The 21283-nt window shown below is 39.2% G+C and overlaps 1 protein-coding gene across 1 annotated transcript in view; it reads right to left on the minus strand.

The window, feature by feature from the left end:
• The window catches only part of ARID5B (AT-rich interaction domain 5B), a 177122-nt gene that overhangs the window by 120753 nt on the left and 35086 nt on the right, over positions 1–21283 (minus strand). The window lies entirely within an intron of this gene.

Genomic DNA, 21283 nt, shown 5'->3' on the forward strand with positions numbered 1-21283 from the left:
ATCAGTCAGGTAATTTAGCATGGAAATCTAGAAACTTAGGGCAAAAAAAAAATCTAAAAGAATAACCTATGGGCTATTTCTAAACAAAACTAAAGCACTTAGTAAATTGAAAACATCAATTTATTCTGACTGCGAGATAATAGAACACGATGATTCTGAGGTGAAAACTGGTTGGGTCAAGTGCCATTAAAAACTGAGCCACAAAACAAACAAACAAACAAACAAGCAAACAAACAAAACTGAGCCTCTTTCACACTCAGGGCAGGTCTAGAGATCAGCAGGGTATATGAGAATATAAATAATTTGAAAATGCTAAGCCCTAAGGTCAGGAAGCCTGGTTGATAAGCTCAACTCAGTCCTCTTCAACACCCTGATAAAATGGCAGTCCTTTGATATGGTTTGTCTAGCTATCAAGAAAAGGCCTGCCTATTTCAACAAAGGAAGGGAGTTTTGTTGTGGATACTTATTGCCCTGAGCACCACCCTCCACACTTAAAAAAAGAGATAATGGTTTGCAATACATACAATATTTTAGCAATTCTTGCTCCGTATACAAAGGGCTACTGTCCCGTTTGACCACCCCACAAAACTGGCAACTCTTAGTAATTAGTGAATCAAAAAAGAGAATCTTAGGAGCAATGTCATGAAACAACACTAACAAAAAACTGGTAGAAAATAAGCATCTGAGGACCTGCTAAAAACCGTTATCTTCCAATATATGAAATAATGCCATTGTTCTCTTAAAAAATCCAAAGCAAAGCACTTTATTTGGTGGGGGGCGGGGGGTTGCTGTGCAGAGTAGGGAAGGAACTGTCTTCAGAATATCCTGACAGTCTCTTTGAAAATGAAACATTTCATTTATACAGCAGAAGACAGTTGTGGCAAGATTAGAAATCATTTCAAATCTCCCAGGCAATCAAAATACAGTTTTTTCATTTGGATGGAAGGTCTCTTGTTTTACAGAAAATGCTAAATAAACAATTCTATGGGCAGAAATGTGAAAGCAATTTATTATTGTTCTATTCACTTTGGTTAAAACTTTAGAAACCACATGAAGCCTATAAATAGAAGCTTTTCTTTGTCTTTGGGATGTTGAAAGCAGTTTCTCTTAGGTCCAAGGCGAAGAAGCAGGAAATTATTGCTTTTTCTCCACCAAGGAGTCACACACCAATTCAGACAATGCCTAAAAGATGGATTCTCTATGGAAGAATATTTTATATGGAAGAACAGCAAACTTACCCACATGTTTTGAAAAATCAAGGGCACTGTGTCATAGAAGACAATGATGTAGGGTTTTCTTTTTACTTTAGATACGGGCAGTTTAATTACTTATGACAATATTGTATATTAGATTATCAATATACTATATCAATATAATTAGATTATCAAAGAACTATATAGTAATGGTGCCTTAGAAGTAGGATACCTTGGAAGGGTTCCTTTCTAGACTTTGGAAAAGAAGCACAAGTTCTGTAGGGATTGTTATAGGGATAGGAGAACCTAGATAACAGTTGACCAAATTCAGATCCATAAGCAGTTCAGTTTGGAAATAGTGTCTTAACCAGAAAGAAGACATTGTGCAAAACAATTACTTCTGGGTCAGTGTTATTTAAACGGAGGATTTCAGCCTATTAGTAGGATCATAAAACCTAGTTTGGTGGGTTACAATCATCATTTTAAAAAAATGAAATAGAATATAACAGAAAAGAAAATGCTAGAGCACATCATTCATAGTAGTGTTAAGCAAGGTATGGTGAAACTATAGGTTCAAATACATATATAAGTATATATATATACATACACACATACATTTATGGAATATAAATATTTGTGTGTGTGTACTGGCTTACCGTGTTAAATTGATGATGATGATGATTAATATTATTGAACATTATTAGATTATGTATATTTGTGTGCCCGCAAATGCTAACCTAAGTAATTTTTATGAAATGATCCATCCCCAATACTGCCATACAATAAAAAAATTAATATTTTCAAGAATCTTCCCGGAAAGCTAAAGTCTAACAGAGCCTGAGCACAAAAACCCTTAAGTGTTTAATGACTAAAGCAATGAATAAGTCAGTATAAGAATGTACAAACAGATGGTTATCTGCATGAATACAACAAGCATATCCCAACCAGAAGGTTACACGAGCTGCTCCATGGGCTTGGGCTGCTCCTTTTATTACATCGAGCCATGCCTCCAACACTTTGTCAGAATAAAATGCCAGCATCATTCTTCTGTTGTAAATGGCACATATATTAACAAAGATATTAACAGTCGCAGGCCAGAAAGGTATCTGTGGAAGCTGTGTCTACATTCTAGCAGAACATCTGCTTAGAAAAGGAAAAACTGAGTTAAATGTTTGGGCAGTTTGTCTATACAATAAATCATCTAGCTGAAAGATGAGCCTTTATCCATCAACCAGCTCTGTTTATCATTCTGTAAGAAAAAATATGGATGAAAAAAAGGACTCTTCTGTGTTAGGATACATGACACTGGGTGAACTATCTCCACTGAGGTCCATTGTGTTGTTTCACACCACTTAATTTCCCTTTTGTTCATGTACCAAGAATTGTGGTGTTGGCAGAAGGTAAGGGGAGGTAGACATATAATTCACTAATGGCCAACAGATCCATCAAAAGTTGACTCTGGGGTGCCTGGGTGGCTCAGAAGGTTAAGCGTCTGCCTTCGGCTCGGGTCATGATCCCGGGGTCCTGGGATCGAGTCCCGCATCGGGCTCCCTGCTCCTTGGGAGCCTGCTTCTCCCTCTGCTTCTCTCTCTCTCTCTCTGTCTCTCATGAATAAATAAAATCTTTAAAAAAAAAAAAGTTGACTCTGAACTAGGCGCTCTGGAAGATCCAAATATTGACTAGTAAGACAAGCTTCTTCCTGTAAGACACTTGGAGTCAAGTTAGGAAGATATACCTCAGAAAGAAATTCAAGTAGGAATGTGGTCACAGCTAAACAATAAGAATGGCTTGTGTTTATTTGCTGGATACTTGTTTTAGTCAACTACTTGAGTAAAGATACAGAGGAATTCTCAAACTTGCAGATGATACAGTGGGAAGATATGATCCAAATATATGAGAACCAAAGATATGATCCAAACATATATTCAGCTCTTAAAGGGCTAAAAATTGGCTGAAATCAAATAATGCTAAATGTAATAAGGGAAAATCCAGTCTTACATTTAGTTTCAAAAAAGAAAAAATCCAGTCTTACATTTAGTTTCAAAAAAGAAAAAATATAAGAACAGGATGGTGGTGGCCCTTCTTAACATTTCATATGAGAAAGACCCAGTTTTCTTAGCTAAACATCATTTTTGTAGGAGTCAAAAGAAAATGGTGCTAGGAAGAAACAATAAAACATCGGGCAGAATTCATGGAAATACAGGTCCAGAATAAAGAATGTAATGGTCTTATTTTACACCACATTGGTTAGACAACATATAGAGTCTGCAACACTGTTTTTTTTTTTAATATTTTATTTATTTATTTGAGAGAGAGAATGAGAGATAGAGAGCACGAGAGGGAAGAGGGTCAGAGGGAGAAGCAGACTCCCCGCTGAGCAGGGAGCCCGATGTGGGACTCGATCCTGGGACTCCAGGATCATGACCTGAGCCAAAGGCAGTCGCTTAACCAACTAAGCCACCCAGGTGCCCTGCAACACTGTTTTTAAACAAGCACTGATTAACTGAAGCACATCAACAGGAGCATAAGGAATTATTCTAGGTTGAAAGCACCAGGGATGTTTAACCAAGAAATCAGAAGATGTCAGAAGAACCAGTAAAACTTCAGGAGCTCTTGAAAGCAATATGGCAATTGCCTTTAAAATATCCAAAGGACTGGGCGCCTGGGTGGCTCAGTTGGTTAAGCGACTGTCTTCAGCTCAGGTCATGATCCTGGAGTCCCGGGACAGAGTCCCGCATGGGGCTCCCTGCTCAGCGGGGGGTCTGTTTCTCCCTCTGACCCTCCCCCCTCTCATGTGCTCTCTCTCTCTCAAGTAATAAATAAAATCTTTAAAAAAAATAACTAAAGGACTTTTAGGTGGGAAAAGAATGTATACCCTCTCTTGTGGGGTTTCTTAAGGAAATCAGTCCCAATGGAAAAATGTGGTGGGACATACTATTCGGTTCAATATAAAAACAAAGCACTTTCTAAAATTCAAAGCACCTAAAAAAAAAAAAAATCCATGGTTGTATAAGGTAAGTAAAGTCAGCATCACTGGAAGATCAATGGAAGGATTACTGTGAGATTAGATGGAACTGTTGAGGTTCCTTACAATTCTAAGGGTTTCAGACTAGGGCAGGATTCACTGTGAGCTGGGAACCTGGGGGTAATATAGCTTCTTGGGAAAAGGAGGGCCACAGCTGGGCCTTTTAACACCAATTCTCAAATGCACTCCTTGGTCCCCTTCACAACTTACTAATTTTCTGAAATCAGTACATATCTAAAAACTGGAATGAAATTGTTTCTTGTTCCTCAAAAGCTGTTGTGAAATCAGGGGTGCATCTTTACAACTGGTGGCATTTGGGGATTAAGAAATATAGTAAATTGGAATTAAACTGTTACCAGTGGTAGAACTCTCTGGGTCTTGGGACTATGAATGATTTTTATTTTTTCTTTTCGCGTATCTTTACTTTTTGCCATAAAAAACATATTACATTTGTAGTGGGGAAAAAAAAAACATTTTAAAAGGATAATTTAGAATTAGATTGGATTTTTATCTAGAAAAGCTCCACTGGTGAAAAATGAAAATGGTGCTTAAATTATGACATTTCAGTGTTTCTCGGAGAAAAGAATATACCTAGTTTTCATTCAGCTGGAGCATTTACTTTCCTAGATCGTGAAGAACAACTCATGGCCTCAAATCTAATTTCAACAGCAATGACTGAAAAGTTGCTTTTATGTTCCTACTCTCCAAATACGCACATGTTAACATTTTAGTGGGCAATATTCTACCGACATTCTTTTATTTACTAAAGTAGTTAATCTAAGTTGTAAAACTAGAGCCCCCAGGAACTCAAAAACAGCCATTTTTGTTTTAAATAAGGAAAAAAAAATGCAACCTGTTAACATTTTTATTTCTCTGAACAGGCCTATGAACACAAAGGCCCTTCACTTGGGACAGGGCTCTATCTTGACAACACTGTAGCAATCATGTACGAACTCATCCACCGAGGAGAACAATCCTACTGCCCTTACTTAATTTTCATAATGGGAGGAAGAGTTATTATTATATCCCACTCTGTGGGTTCATGAACTGAATTTTTAAAAATAACTGTTCCTCTTCCTTAATATAATGTTAAAACCAGTATTCATTTAAAATCCTCCTCTCCCTACAACAACATACAAATGAAGGCGGAGAATATGTGCTATGATCTTTAAGGAGATGTTCAAAGGAGGTAGAAGTTTGAAATATGTAACTCTGAATATACAATGTTCTTTCAATAAAGGCTGGGCAAGGGTCATAAAACTATAAAAAAAATACCCTGCCCCTTTGGACTATAACAGCTAATCATTAGCCATCCATTCGTAATGTTTACTTTTAGTGTGTTATTTTCACATTTTTCTTCATGGGGACTAACCATTAGTATCCCCCTAAGACTAACAAAAGTACATTCATTGCCTGCTGGCAAATGATTTCCGGCCCCAGAGCATTTGCTGGTAGAAAAAGTTAAAGTGTATCTAGGCTTATATTTCTATTATTGTTGGGCATTAGCAGCAGTGTAAGTTTTTCTTCCCAAGACCTTCATTCTAGCTGGTTTCACATATGACAGTAAAGCAGTCCCCCCAAATTCACACATACTATTTACCTGTTTGCAAATCTAATTTAGGGAAATACAAAAATTTTAACACAGTAGATGTCTCAGAAATTTTTTACTAAATGGACATATTTTTAAATTCATTTTCTAGTCAGTCCCTCTTTCTCCCCCCCACAAAAGGCTACCCCAAAGCACCATCACTCCCAAATTAATATTCTTCTGCATTTTAAAAAGGGAGCTTGTTTGCATTTAAACATGGCTATGTAAACAAGGTGTTTGACTGGGATAGATTTTCTTCTCAGAGTATTCAAGAGCTGGAGTGGAGCTATTTAAAGAATGGAGTCTTCAATTCCTTAGGCCAGATGCTAGTATAAATACGAAACTATGTTCACACTGCAGATGAAACTATTTTTAGTCGGTGCATTTTGAAGAGCACTATTCAGTTAAGCATTGTAGGGTGGGCTTTCAGTAAGCTACAAACAGAATCTAGGCGGGTTCTTGCCCCCCTGCTCACACACTGACACCAGCACCCTAGGCAGAGGCTGCCTGGTTGGCTGGTAGGCCCCACGATGGCCTCACCAGTTTACAAGACCAGAGGACTTCCTTGCTGGTTAGTAAAGAGCCAGTGCCCCCAGCCCCCTCTCTAATGTGCTCCCTGCCCCCTCTCCTGCATCCCTGGATCCTCCCTGGTGACACCCCTTCCGTCCAGGCACTATGGGTTAACCCCGGCCACACTGGGCCGCCCCTGGTTGCTGACTGGGGCCTGCCATGTGCCCGATAGCTGTTCATGTGCTGATTTTCACCCGTGACTCTGACCCTCCAGTAAGCTGGACTCTGGATTTGATTCCAGGTTTCAAATTCAAGAAAGGTGCAAATCTACAAGGGATTGGAGGACCACAGACATGTGTAAAAATAAAATTACTCTGGGCCAGATCCTGGCACTGTGTTTCACACCAAGAACATCTGTCCCTGCATGTGAGCTCCGTTAAAAAACTATCACTAATGACATCAGGGTAGGTGTGTTGTCTGTCCAGGACATTTCTTCCCCAGTGCCTTGCACATGCTAGATACGGTTATAGTGTGTGCACACAGAAATGCCTAGTCCAGGATGCCTGAAATCTCCTGAAATGGGCTACAGAAAAGAAGAGGGTAGCTATCATGCAGCAAGCAACTCTCCACAAACCCCAACACCACATGGCCCACATTTCCATGGAGCTTTCTGTGGGACTAACGGACTTTACAAAGAACTGTCTTGCTCCTTGCTTAAATACATGATGCTCTGCGGGGCTGGTCCTGCAGGTCACTGACACTGGCCCGTAATAGATCAGCTGTTGGTCTGGATCTTTCACTAAGATGCCGCACTGATATCACCCAACTTTGTTTCTGGACGCGGCCCACCGATGGGCCACCTTCCTGCAGTGAATGAGGGAAGCCAGGACACAGGTGTGGGTCAGCACCCCTGTCATGTCTCCAGAGTCAGCCGACCGGCAGGGAAAAAGAGAGGGAAACAAAGTCCAGAGCTGGAATGATGAATGCTTTACTTCTTACAATCTGAAACGGGATAAACCAGCCAAACTGGGGACACGAGGAGCTGAGAGGCCCAGGAACTTTCCATTGTTGTCTTTTTTTATTTATACAAAACTCATTCAAAGGAAAGGGATCTGAAGTGAGGGATCTGAGACAGGAATGGGGGGAATAATTTATTTTTCTCTAAGTATATATTGTTTGTTAAAAGATTCAGGCATTATACAAACCAAGGACCTAACCTCCTCTCGACAGTCCATCCTCCCACTGCCTCTGATGGAAAAGAGTTGCACATTTTTTGATAAAACCCCACCTCCCAATTAAAAAAAAAAAACTAACTGTGGCGCTGAGAACATGGATCTAAATATTTCTCAAGGTTCTACTAACATTAGAAACCACTCTAGCTTCTCTCGTGGTTTATTATGATATCACCAAATCCCTGCTCTGTATTTATAGCTTGTAAGTCCTAATTACCAGTCATTTACTCTAAGACTATAAATGTTTTCTGGCGACTTCAACGGACAACTAATATTTTGGTTGACGAATTAAGGTACTGCTCATGGATGGTAAAATTTATTCTATTCCAAACTTCAGGAGTTCATTTGTTAGATACTTTATGCTACTCTTCCTTTAATGATTCATTTACCATTAGTAATATTTGTATTCAGAACTGTGGCATTTCTAGCCAACAGCGCAACGCTCAGCTGAATTATCCTTTTCTTTCTCAGCATAACAGGGTAGAGCTCAGTCAAATTGAGGATGGTCTTCGGTTCACGGTTGGAATCAAATTGTCTGGCAAACACATTCAGACCCATTTCTCAAACCACATGCAATGTTCAGAGTACCAACGTGCCTGCAGGGTCATTAACAAGCCTCCTCAAACGTGCTGCCCATATCTGAATGACTGGGAGAGTAGTATGGACGAGGAGCTGGTCTCCAATGGTGCTTCCTCGGCTTTTATCAATTATGCAACACAACGCAGATGTGAGCCTTCGCTTTTGTTTTTAGTGTGCCACTAAAGTACACTCCCTTTCAGAACAGGGTCTATTTCCTTCTGCTTAGCTTGAACACAACCCTGGGGCAAGGAGGTTGTTCTAAACTAGACCACCCGAAGGATGCAGCCTCAGCAAATCACCTTTGACTAGGTGCATTTCTAAAGAGACAAATTTACCCAGGACTCAGTTTTGCAAGGTTACACAATCACTGTTTGGGGCCAGTTGAGGGTAATAGCAATGACCCTTTTTCTCACGCCCTGGGACCCATGTTCCGAAACTGCCCAGAGTTGGGATTCTTAAGTTTGCAACCCCAATCCCGGGCTGAGTATTAAACCATTCACAAGAGTCTGGGCATCTCAGAGGTAAGATTCGTGTCTTTATTCTTACTCGTCCTACCGCATCTCATCTACTGGTGCTCAATTAATGCTGTAACGGACACACAGCAAGGGCAGGTGTGTGGTGGGTTATTTTCAGACCTCACATCTGTGTGGCAGTTACACTTCTGAGCCTATAGATTAATGCACTGTAACTGCTTCCAACCCTTCCCAGCCTGCTGTTGACATGAGGCTTGCCACAGCCTGAGCAGGTCTCTTTGCTATCAATAACCTAGGCTGGGCTGTTGCCCAAGAGAAAAGCCTCGAAGGAAATGACTTAAGTGTGGTGCACACTAGTGGTACCCAAGTCAATCGGAGGTGGTACATGGATAAACAGGTTTTTTTAATTTTAAGAATTATGTATTTATCTCCACTGTTACAGCAAGTGATACAGGTTTTCCATTTGTAGTAGTGAAATACAATTTTCTATTAAATCAAGTTAGGTAAAAAAAAAAAAGGCAGTTAATTTAAAGAAAAATATTAAGTAAAATAAAAAATAGGGAGTTATTGATATGACAAAAATTGTGATGTTGGTTTATAAATTACTAAAGTCTAGGATATCTTAATGTAAGGGCTGAGACTTTAATAATGCTATCATTTATCAAATACTTTATTGTGCCAGACATTGTCTTAAGAACCTGAAATTCAGTATATTATTAAGTCCTACAATATCCTTGAGAAGTAGGGATTTTATAATTTTTTTTAAATTGGGGATCCAGGGTTCAAGTACAGGTCAGCAAGACTCCTACCATTACGTTCTGCTGCCTCCAGATATAAGATTTAAAGCCTAGTCATCTATCCATTTATCCAGTGTACATTTTGAGCACCTACTGCGTGCCAGACGGTATCTTAGATTAAAAATTGGGCTGGGGGAGGAAACTTCTCTCTTCCCTGTAAGTACTTCAGTCTAGTAAATGGCAGATAGGGTCTTGATCAGAATAAAAAAGAAAAGGTTTCTCATTTTGGGCTTCAACTCATACTCCCAGGAAATAGACCAAATTTAGAGCCATAAGTAAATATGCAGAGTTCCCTAAGTAAAAGAAAAAGTCATTATTTTATAAATATTAAGAATACTGAACATGAGATTGATTCACATAATAAACAAATTGCTGTTAGAAATGGCCACTGGGTCGATTTGACAAAAAGGCTTTCAAAGGAATCCTTAGGCCTAATTTTATGAAAATCTGATATCTAAAAATTAAGCCATAGGAAATAAATTTACATTACAAAAGGGCACTCAACTTCATCAGAAGGAGTCTGCAGAGGGTTTCCCACCATTGCAAGCCTTTTTACAGCACCCTATAGAGGAAGTAACTAATAAAGATATAGTCTACACAGCAGATCCAAATTATCCAGACAGTAGAAAATAAGAATTGCCTCTGGTCTAACCCTGCTGTCAAAATTTATAATTTGAAAATATAGAAGAAAAATATACGAGATGAGAGAGCCACAAATGCTTGAGAACCAGAAATCCCCATATCGGAGAGTGGAATGCCACCAACGTTGTAGGGGGACACAACATCACCCTCCTTGGTCTTCCAAGCATGACGATTTTGTGCTCTTTAAAGGGACTCAACCAGCAGTCTTGACCCAAGAGTTCAAAAAGCAATTTCAGGACAGCGTCCATGAATGTTCTCCAATGTCATTCCAATTTGGTGGATGTAAATGTTTTCTGGGCAGGGAATCCACAGTGTTCTTTAGATTCTCAAAGTTATCCATGGCACCCCGCAAAGGTTAAGCACCATCAGGACAGGAGACCCCAACTACCTTTCCTCTCGATCCCATGTGTGTGGACTAGCAGGAAAGGGCAATACATCCAATTTGGCAGAAGTGCCCGAGGGGTGTTTTTTGGGGAGAGGAGTTAACTGATAATCAGGCATTAAAAAAGTACTTCATAACCTTCATAGGCTCCTTTCACAATCAGATTAATGCTCTGAATGGTCTCCCAAGAAAATGTGTATTTACATACAGAATTCTGCATGAAGATTTGGTGTTGGTTGTGGGGGCGAGTAGGCACCCTCACACAAATTTATCCATTGGTCCTGAATGAAGAACCCATGACTCATGATTCCTCAGCAGAACATTCAGGCACTTGACTTACAGCGTAAGTTATAGGATTTTGGGGGGTGGGAGAAAGCGGAGGATCATCAGTGCACTGTCTGCTAAACCCTGAACCCGCTATCTGTAGTATGGATGTATACCATCCATATCTTCACTCCCAGAACAGATTCGACAGAAGTTTTATTCAGCCAGAAAACTCTGCCCAGAGTAATTCTCTGATTCTGTGAGATCCACCACTAACATTACCTTCAGGAGAAATTGTTTTATATGACTTGATTTGATTAACCACACTAGCCCCATTTGCAACTATGAATAATGTAGCCAGGCAGAAAGTTGACATTTTCACAGAAAAGTTCTATCATTTGCAATCGAAAATTGCCAACTTTTTTTCGTAACTTGTGGGTAATACAAGCAAGGAATATCACACGAAAATATTGCTTTGATGAATCAAGGACACCCAATGAGAGGATAAAGACTTAACATTTCGAGTTTCAACTGATAGCCTTTTATCATCAGAGAATGCATTGGTAGGCATAAAAAGTCTTCCTAGTTATGAAACAAATGGAACTCTATAAACCCAAATAAATCAAGAAAGAGCCTTCAGCTTAATTATCTTCCCTTCAACATCTCAGAACACTTTCTGGGTAGAAGTGCTAAAGCTTTGACAAAATATTAGGAATTTCAACAAGGAATATATAATACATGTATTCCTTCTGCTAACAAGACAAGCTTGATATGAACCCCAATGTTTTTATCAGAGACAATGAAAGCTTAGCATTTAACATCAAACACAGGAATTCTATCTGGGAAGCCAAATTTGAACAAAGTCCAAGTTTCTAGTGAGATGAGTAGGCCATTCAGAAAGAAGATCTAAGCCAGAGATGACCACGAGATTCTTTATTTCTAGTAATAACCTGGTAGAACAGAGAAATCACACGGGATGGGAATCGTCTCACTTATTCAACAATCATAATCCCTGCCCTTTAAGCATTTGCAAGTTTGCTTACATTGCAAGACACGTACCCATGGAAACTTCTCCTGTGCTTCCAGTGCATGTCGCTTACAACCTTCATCCATGCACTGGCTAACCCCCATGTCACAACCTAGCTGTGTCGGTCCACCCCACTACACTATGAGTTCCCAAGCCTGGGTCTCTTCCATCTCCATCTTCTTTCCACAGCAAATACAGTGCCCTAGACTTCTGAAGCACTCAGTGCACACAACAGCAATCCTACTTCAAAATAAAAAGTTTGGCTAACCATCACCACTGTTCAAATCTCTCTAGATCAGCACTGTCCAATATAAACAGAATGTGAGCCACATAATTTAAAATTTTCTAGTAGTCATAAAAAATGTAAAGGAAAAGGTAAAATCAATTGCAATAATATATTTTATTTAACCCAACATATCAAAAACACTATTTCAACATGTAACCAATATAAAAATTATTAGTGAGATATATATTCTCTTTTATGGTAAGTTACTGAAATTTGGTGTGTATTTTATACTTAAAGTACATGTAATTTGTATGCTAAACATTCAGCAAAGTGATATGTAGCCCTACCAAAGCAATAAAGCTATGTTTCACACACAAAAAATATTTTAATTGCTTCAGTTTTTAATTTTAAACTGGAATTAATTAAAATCAAAAACTCATTTTCTCTTTTGCAGTAGCCATATTTCAAGTGCTCCATAGCTGTTCCTGGTTAGTGGTTACCATACTGGACAACATAGTTCTAGCTACTTAAGTAGCCGATAAAAGCAAGTTGCAAAATAGGGTACGTGGTAAGATCTTATTTTTTTAAAAGATTTTATTTATTTATTTGACAGAGAGAGAGAGATAGCGAGAGAGGGAACCCAAGCAGAGGGAGTGGGAGAGGGAGAAGCAGGCTTCCCGCTGAGCAGGGAGCCCGATGCGATGTGGGACTCGATCCCAGGACCCTGGGATCATGACCTGAGCTGAAGGCAGACGCTTAAGGACTGAGCCACCCAGGCACCCCAAGATCTTATTTTTAAAGCAAAACAATTTACACACACACACACATACACACACAGATAACTGGAGGAGTAACCTCTGATTGTTAGTAAATTCTAAGAGAAGAAGTGGAATTGGAAAGAGGCAAAGAAGGACTTGTACTTGAATGGTTTGAATTTTTATATGTATTGTAAAAAAGTACAATTAAGCAGGAAATGGTTTAAATTTTTACGTGTATTGTATAAAAAAATTAAGGAGTTGCAGTCCCATCTTTTCCTTAAGTAGAGACAAATATAGTTATACTCTGAGAGTGGCAGGGACAGCTGAGATTCCATTAGATGACAACTACCAGCAAGGGGGAGGAATTAGAAGCCATGCTACATATGGAATGTGGGATTGAGGCTGTTGGTGTTTGAGCTGGGGAATGAAAAAGTGGGGGTGGGGACAGCTCTTTCAAATATTTGAAACACTATCAGGGAAAAGGAAAATTTGATTTGCTCTCTGTTGTTATAAGAATAGAATTAGTAACAATAGTATACCATGAATATAGTAGTTTGTACTATAAACCATATGCATTTCAAACTTAAGTCATCAAAAATAATCATTTCTAACACAGAGATGGATCAAAGATGGACCAGAACTGCCTCGTAAGGTAATGAGTTCTCAATCATTGAAAATGGTAAAAGATCAACTAATCAAGATGTCAGCAGAAGACATTTAAGAAGTAGCAAGTGTAGGAAAAATGTCATAACTAGAATCTTATAACTAAATTATCAACCCTGAGATTTTATTATTCTGTGAAATTGATCAATATCCCAAGGGCATGTTGAGCTATTACAAATGTGTACCCAACATCCAATTTCCCTTTCCTTCCGAGAATGCTGTAGGATTATATATCCTAACCTGCTTGAAGTAAGCCATGACCATGGAATTAATCTGAATGAGTAGTGAAATGTGAGTAGAAGCGATGTGTGTTCCTTCATGTTACTATTGAGTGTAAACATTTAAACTCTAGCACTCAGCTCTCCACCTCTCTGTTCCCCTTCCTATAAGCACGAAGCACCAATGCGGAGCCAGAACATAGGGAAAATTTGTTTTGTAGAGTCCCGTACACCACAATGAACTGTGCACAGGCAAAAAAATAGGCCTTTGTTGTGTTAAGCCACTGAGATTTTGGAGATGTTTATTACTGTAGCATAATGCAGGCTGTCCTGATGTACATTTAAAATTCTTGTTCATGACCTCCAAGAGGAAACACACAAACCCATGGCCCTCACAGTGTGGTTTGGTTTCTTTTGGAATAATTAGGCACCTCAAGGACAAACAGATTTCTAGGTTGGACCATTGCACAAGCACACAAACACCATACACCTACCTATATACACCTAATATACCATAAGATCAGCCAGGTCACAGCGACTGAAGCATCAGATGAGGCCAGTAATTCACATGTTTCACTTGTGATACCCCAATGTACATTTGAATTCCTGGCATCAAATTTTCTAACCAATTAAGGATCGGCTGTTAATTATGATCTAAGGAAGTAAAAGCAGATGGTTTGCAGGACAATACACAGGTAAATTCTGACAAAAAGAATTAAATTTAAAGACATCACATTAAAAGCATTTCAAAATAACTCTCAAGGTTTTCTGGACCCCTAGAAAACTGGGATCATGACTTATTTAACCTTGAATTAACTTCGGTGCCTTATAATAGATACTCATAAGTGAATCTCAATGAAGTCAGATACTACTATATCTATATCTTGGTATTCTTTTATGTTGCAATTGTCTACTTTACTTTCTGGGGGAGAAAACAGCATTTTGTAGGGTTTACTTTTCTAAAGGAAGGAGGAAAGGAAAAAAACCTGTTCTTGACTAAATGCTCCCACTGTGTGCTTGGTGATTCCTCATACGTGAGCGAATCTAATCTTCCCCAGTCCCGTGAGACAGGTATTGTTAACTCTGTTTCACAGCTAAGCAATCAAAGCAGAATTACAATTTTTAAGGTCATACAGCTGATGGAGCAAAAATTTGAATCCAGGACTGTCTTATTTTAAAGTCCATGCTACAAAGGTTTAGTACAATGGTCAAAAAGAAGGCACCCTAAAATGGTAGCTTCTGTTTGCTCATTCTAAATCTTTGATTGAAAACATTAATACAAAACAATGTCAACTAAATAAGTGTTCTCAATTAAAAAAAAAATAAAAGAGAGAAGAAAAAAGAAACCTGTACAGAGGCTGCAAATGTGAGAAGCCTATATTTACACACAAGCGTCACGTGATGGGTAATTAGCCAGGTAACTATAGGTTTTTCTCTGCTAGAAAAGTATACGTTTCATCATGCTTTGAAATCTGCCTTATTATCAGCACTGCTATGAAAACAATGTTTTATTTCTTATTGAGTGAATAGGCCAGGCATGAAGCATTGTTTTTGTAGGGCCTAATAGAATACTTTCTTTGTGAACCAAAGAAGCAGAATGGGTAGTTGGAAGGTGGAGAATATCCTCCATCATGATTAGCAAGTAACCATTTTAAGGGAGGCAAGGATTAAAACAGTGCAATTGCCTAGAATACGAAATATTAGATGTCATGCTAAAACCATCTCCTTAATAACCTGTCACCTAAAAAAAAAGACAGATTACGAACAAGCCGATAATAAGAAAGATAAGGCAGAGCAAGTCCAGTCTGGATTTGTTTATTTCCCTGCACATTTCTGTAACTGTTATAATCCTGAAACATGTAAAAGATTCCCTTGAGGAAGAGATGAATTAATAAGTGCCAGTATTGATACACAAAATGTCTACACACCACAAACCCCTACGACAACACCAAAAACCCTCAGGCTAGCAGGCTAGCTTCGCGCACATTCAAAATCTCTCCTAACGAGTTTCCCAGAATAAGTCTATAGATGGCTGGCTACAGATTAAGCCAAAATAGTTAAAAATGACATATTCCACCCCCCAGCCCCCCCCACCCCGCCTCCAGGCATGTTGCTTCTTCTACCAGATACCGATGAGACGGCCCCTCCACTAGAGGGTGTCATTGTAGGAAGTGTGGAAAAGAAGTCAAGTCAACCACTGATCCCAGTTCGACTCAGAGCAGAGAACTCCAGAGATTTAGAGGTTTAGAGGTTGATCATAAAAGTGGCATGTTTACTCAAACTAGTAGGTATGGCTTTGAAGTTAGAATGCCTACATGATAGACTGAAGACCGTTACGGGGAAGATAAGACAAACACATAAGAAAAAAATACTGCATTTTTTTATATTGTTGGTTACAGAGTTAGGTGCTCGGTAGGTGGTAGGGACACTAAGTGTGTTAAGAGCTCCATAAGCAGGGAAAATCCTACGAGTGGAATGGCTGACGAGGGCTTCAGGAGCGTAACCCGCTAGTCTTAAAGAAAAGAGAGCATTTCTGCAGGTAGAGAGTCCTGCAAGGGACATCTCAAGAACGAGTGAAGGCATGAGCCACTCAAAATGCACTGCAGAGATCGAGGGGCAGGAGGGTAGGTCCATGTTGTTCAAGAGAAAGGAGACCAAGCAGTCAGACTAGTTAGACTAAAGCAGAAGGTTTACATAAAGGATAGGAGATAAGGTAGGGAGATAGGCAGTCTTAACATTCCATGTGCACTTTGAGCCTGCAATTCCTCCTCTACAGATATATAAGGAAATAGTCATGGATATGTGCAGAGCACCAAGAATTTTACCGAGTTTTAGGAAAACAGAAGCAACCGAAACGTTCAACAATGTTCAACAACAGAAACACCTCTAGAGTGAAACATAATGCAGGCAGAAAGAAACAGTGTAGAGAGCATTTGAGGACACGTCACAAAACATCCGTACAGATGTACACCGGGGAGGCAAACATGAGATTTCATTTTTATGGGGTAAAAGTACATGCATATGAATTCTGGTCTCTGCCCATATTATATACATTGGCACGTAGATCTATCAAAGCGTTAACAACAGTTACTTCTGGATAGGAGGAAAAGAAGCAATGTACATTTTTCTGCTTTTTGTTTGCAAGGCCCACATTTTGTAATATGAACATGGGTAGCATTGGTAATGAAAATAACACTAATGAAAGTTATTTCATAAAAAAGAAAAGCAATGGAGGCTGGGGTAATCACTGGATGCTGGCCTACATTTGTACTTTATCCGACAGGCATGAGGCTACGGAAGGTGCGGGGAGGGGAGGGGGGCTACAGGCTGAAAGCCAATATTTTAAAAAAGGGTCAGAAGTATAAAAATGTTAGAAATTATTAAAAATTTAGAAAGCAAGTGGAGAGGTCCAAAGGGAGAAAGGTGGAGGCAAGGCATGGCTCTGGGATTTTGGGGGAGAATGAAAAGATGTCACTTCACCCCAGCACACTAACCACTAACAGAAAACACACACGGGCAGGCCAGTCAGGAAACCCCGAAATGGCAGGACTATTTGCTCAGCCCCTACTGTGCACGAAGCACTTCAGAAAGGCTTCAAAAACCCACCATTATTCCCGTCTGTCCTAAATAAATATATTTATTAAGATGGGGTAAAAGTCCAAACCTCGGCTTTTCTCTGCAGTGACCTGTGCAAACCTATAGACCTAAACACATAATGCTGGAGGAGAGAAGAGGGGTGAATCTTTGACATTTAGGAAAATTAATGTTTTGCAATAAAACCTCACATCTGAAGTACTCTAAAAGATAAACGAGCTGTTTGGGAGAATCAGCGTCAAGACTAAAGAGAATTAAGCCTAAATGCCCAAATCAAATATCTGCTCACAAAACCCTCTGGAAAAGTCACATCAATTCACATGTAGGATGTATGTGCTTTGTGTTGCAAGGTGATGCCTTCAGATCACAGTTATAATAATGGCCTACAGTCAGTAACCACGCAGTGGCCCAAGAGATGAGAGGTGGAGAGCAAACAAAAACATTTGAGAGTTACAATGATAGAAGAAAAGCATTATGCATCTCCAACCGGGAGGGGAGCTGTTGAATCAAACCACATTTTTCAAGCACCTCTGAGGCATGGAGTCAGTGTTACACTCCTCCCACCAAATGCATATAGAATTATTGCTCCAAGTTCGTCAATCTATGATACCAGAAATTTATGAGCTCGCACAAAGCTAAGGCTGTCAAAAGACTTTTTCCAATGGACCCCAGGTATGTAACCAGGAACTAAAGGTGATATATATATATGTATCTATATATCTATATATCTATCTATCTATATATATATATATATATATCTGAGCAAAGGACTCAGACCACAGCTGGATTTCTTCCATCTTTGGTTATCTTCCCATCAGCTGGTGACCACCACAGGTGGTTCATTATGAAATTAACATTTCTCATTGATGAAGCTAAAACAAAATTACGGGTTGATTGCTTTCTCCATCATGGTCTTTTTATCATAGAAATGACCATAGAGTACCTGACTAAAGACAAAATACCAGAAAAACAGAAAATGAAAACAAACGAAAAAGCCAGAACAGCTAGAGTCCAGAAGGAGGATGAGGTATTCAACTAACGCATATGATAACTTAGGGAATACTTGTTGGTCTTTATCTTATTTGATCGGAGCAGGTTAAACAAGCTGGATGCCATGCTGGTATTCAACTGTGGACCTTTAACGAGGCAAAAACCAGCTGGGGCAAGTACTCCCTTAAATGCTATAATACAAGTACAGGAACCACAGAAGCTAGAAAAGCACAGCATTGGTATTGAGCCACAGAGACTCCCGCCATATTAGTTGACAACGATTTTCATTTGATAGTAGTCTACATTTAATGCTACTGTTTAAAAACAAAAAAACCCAGGTAACTGAAATTCAGGAGTAGTGGCTGAATAACAATGAATAACTCTTTGTGCCTTGAGAATTAGAAATCTAGGCCCTACAGCTGGAGAGAAGAAGAGAGCCATACTTTAGTCAGTGTCATGATCTACCTGGAGACTGTCCAGACGGAGGGATGGGTATCACAGTCCCTCTTCCACTGGAAGCTGTTCCTCATTTGGGTCTAGGTTTCTCAGCACAGATGAGCTCATAAAATATGAATGGGTAAGCAGGTGTAAAAAGAACACCCAAAATGGATCCTAAGATGAGTAACCAGGATGGTGAGGGATTTTTTAAAACCACGTCCCGGGGAAGAATTGAAAGAACTGGGATTGTTTAGGCAAATAAAAAGAGGATTGAGGACTATTTCAAAGAAAGGGGATTAGAAACATCAACTGTACCAATGTCCAGCCTGACAACTCTCTGAAGAGCTTGAAAAAAGCATGAGTTTCTTGCCTTGTTCATGCATTGTAGTCAAGAGGTGAATACTGGTAACCTGAATACTAAAAATAACACCGAAACCTCCAATTTCACATTTTCCCCCCACTTCTGCCCTGACATCTCTAATTCTAAAAGAATAAACTCTTAAATTCTACTAACTTCTCTTCTGTTGACTATCCATCTTCAGTCCACTATCAAAAGAAAATAGAATACGGAATCCTAAAATGCATTCATTACTCTAGAAAACACCAGAAGATCCACAAGTCAACAGAAATTCCAAACGAGAGGGTCTTAACTTGGAATGAGCCATCATGAGTGATGGCAAGACAAGTATCCAGACAGCAATATCCATGACCAGCTGCCGACTGGCTCACACATGCGTGGATTTTGCCGACTTGCTTTCCAGCAGGAACAGCCGAGATGGCTGAGTGCAGACAAAATACACGATTGTCATTTTTTCAAGACACTTCTTACACACGCATTTTACCATTATTTCAGGACAATGTTCAACAGTTTGATTACATGGGCAAGCTGAATTTCAACTTTAGAATGAAAATAAATAACCTCCCTGATCTGTTCCCAGATCCTTAGAAAAGTTGTTCTAAAGCTTTGAATGTCTTAGATACAGACTCTGGGAAAGGTGAACATACTCCAGTCAAAGGTCCTTTGGACTGTCAATTTACAATCACATGAAGCAACCTCACGAAGAAACAGCCATGTTGGCCCTTGGACAGCATACTTCAGTGTTAACTGTGCCACGGTGAGCTTCTTTAAAGAATGTGTGGCTCACACAACAATACCGTCAGAGGGCCTCGTGAGAAAATCCTTTGGAAAGTACCTTTAAAAATTTTTGATAAGCTCCATGGGTAATTGATTTCTATTTTGAACTCAAAGATTCTATAAAGGCCAGATCTGTTTCAGTGAAGAGGCCCTTCTGTAGGGATTCCTCATGATATTCATGAATAGAATAATTCAACAATATATCATCTAAGAAACTTCACAAATTTCTACCTTGAGGAAAATAGTACAGCTAACCCAGCAATGAAGTTAAAATATAAATAAAATATAAATGCCAAATAAACTCACAAGACTGTGTAATATACATACAAAGTTTACATCTAGGAAGGAAGGAAGGAAGGAAAGGACTGGCCTAATAAAGCATGTCTTCAATCCTAGTAAGTTCATTAGATGTATCAGGTGAAAAATCCTCATTATGATAAACTGTCAGCACCTTAGCATGCTTCTTACTGGAGACATTTAAACTGTTTTCTTCAATGCAGAGTGCGAATCCTACCCACATCCACACCCCAGGAAGCAGTTTGACATATCAAACTCAAAAATGACCTGAAATAACCGTTTGAAATACAAGGCCTCCAGAATTTCCAAGCAAAGACTATAGTCAATTTCTAACTAAAAGTACTTGAGAAGTCACTGACACGACTGGCCACTCATGGCCCAGCTTGTTTTGACAAAATTTTCAAGAGGAAAAAAGTTATATAACATATAAATATACCTATCTATATGTAAGGAACCATATAAAACGTATGTATGATATATTTTATATTTAATATGTAATATACATATAAAATATCATTTTATTATATATATATATATATATATATATCCAGGAGGATTTTAATAATAGTCTTCTATTGAGGCAGATAATAATGAAAGTAAACCCTGCCCTCAACACTAGACCGTGTGATTAGGAAAGTTCAAAAGGGACAAATAAACTAAAATACTGCATAGCTCCCTATCATACAAAACCTCCTTCTGATAATAACATGCTGACCATACCATCAGTATCACAAATGCTTCCATTGACACTAACTAATTATTCCTCAGTTGGTCTTCTCAAACACCGAGTGAGATAAAGCAGGGTATACACTGTTAACACCTATTTCACACCCAAGGAACCTAAAAATGTAAACATACAGTGACTGTTCCGGGAAGTGACAGATCTCCAGGACAGGTGGAGCCAAGAGTCTCCTGACCTCCTGCCCACTGCACTTTCAACACCATCATGCTGTCTTATTCCCCAGAGTACGACAAAGTCCGAGCAGCAGAAGGGACAGGGGAAGCCACACTTTCCCAGTCTGATGGGCCTTCAGAAACAGAAATTGAACCAAGGGAACCCCCATCATTAAATTCAGCTGTACCCACACCCACATCCTTTGGTCTCTTTTCTCAATTTCAGCTCAGACGCTTCTGTCTTTTCTTTCTTTTTCTAGAGACACACTTGGAGATGAAACCATTCATAACTGCCCATCCACAGACACTTTGTGGCAGCATAATTGACAATGAGTCTGCTGCAAAAAAATGAAAATGC

Source organism: Callorhinus ursinus, unplaced genomic scaffold, assembly GCF_003265705.2.
Source record: "Callorhinus ursinus isolate GAN/ISIS: 27379988/994484 unplaced genomic scaffold, GSC_fseal_2.0 scaffold69, whole genome shotgun sequence".
Taxonomy (NCBI): domain Eukaryota; kingdom Metazoa; phylum Chordata; class Mammalia; order Carnivora; family Otariidae; genus Callorhinus; species Callorhinus ursinus.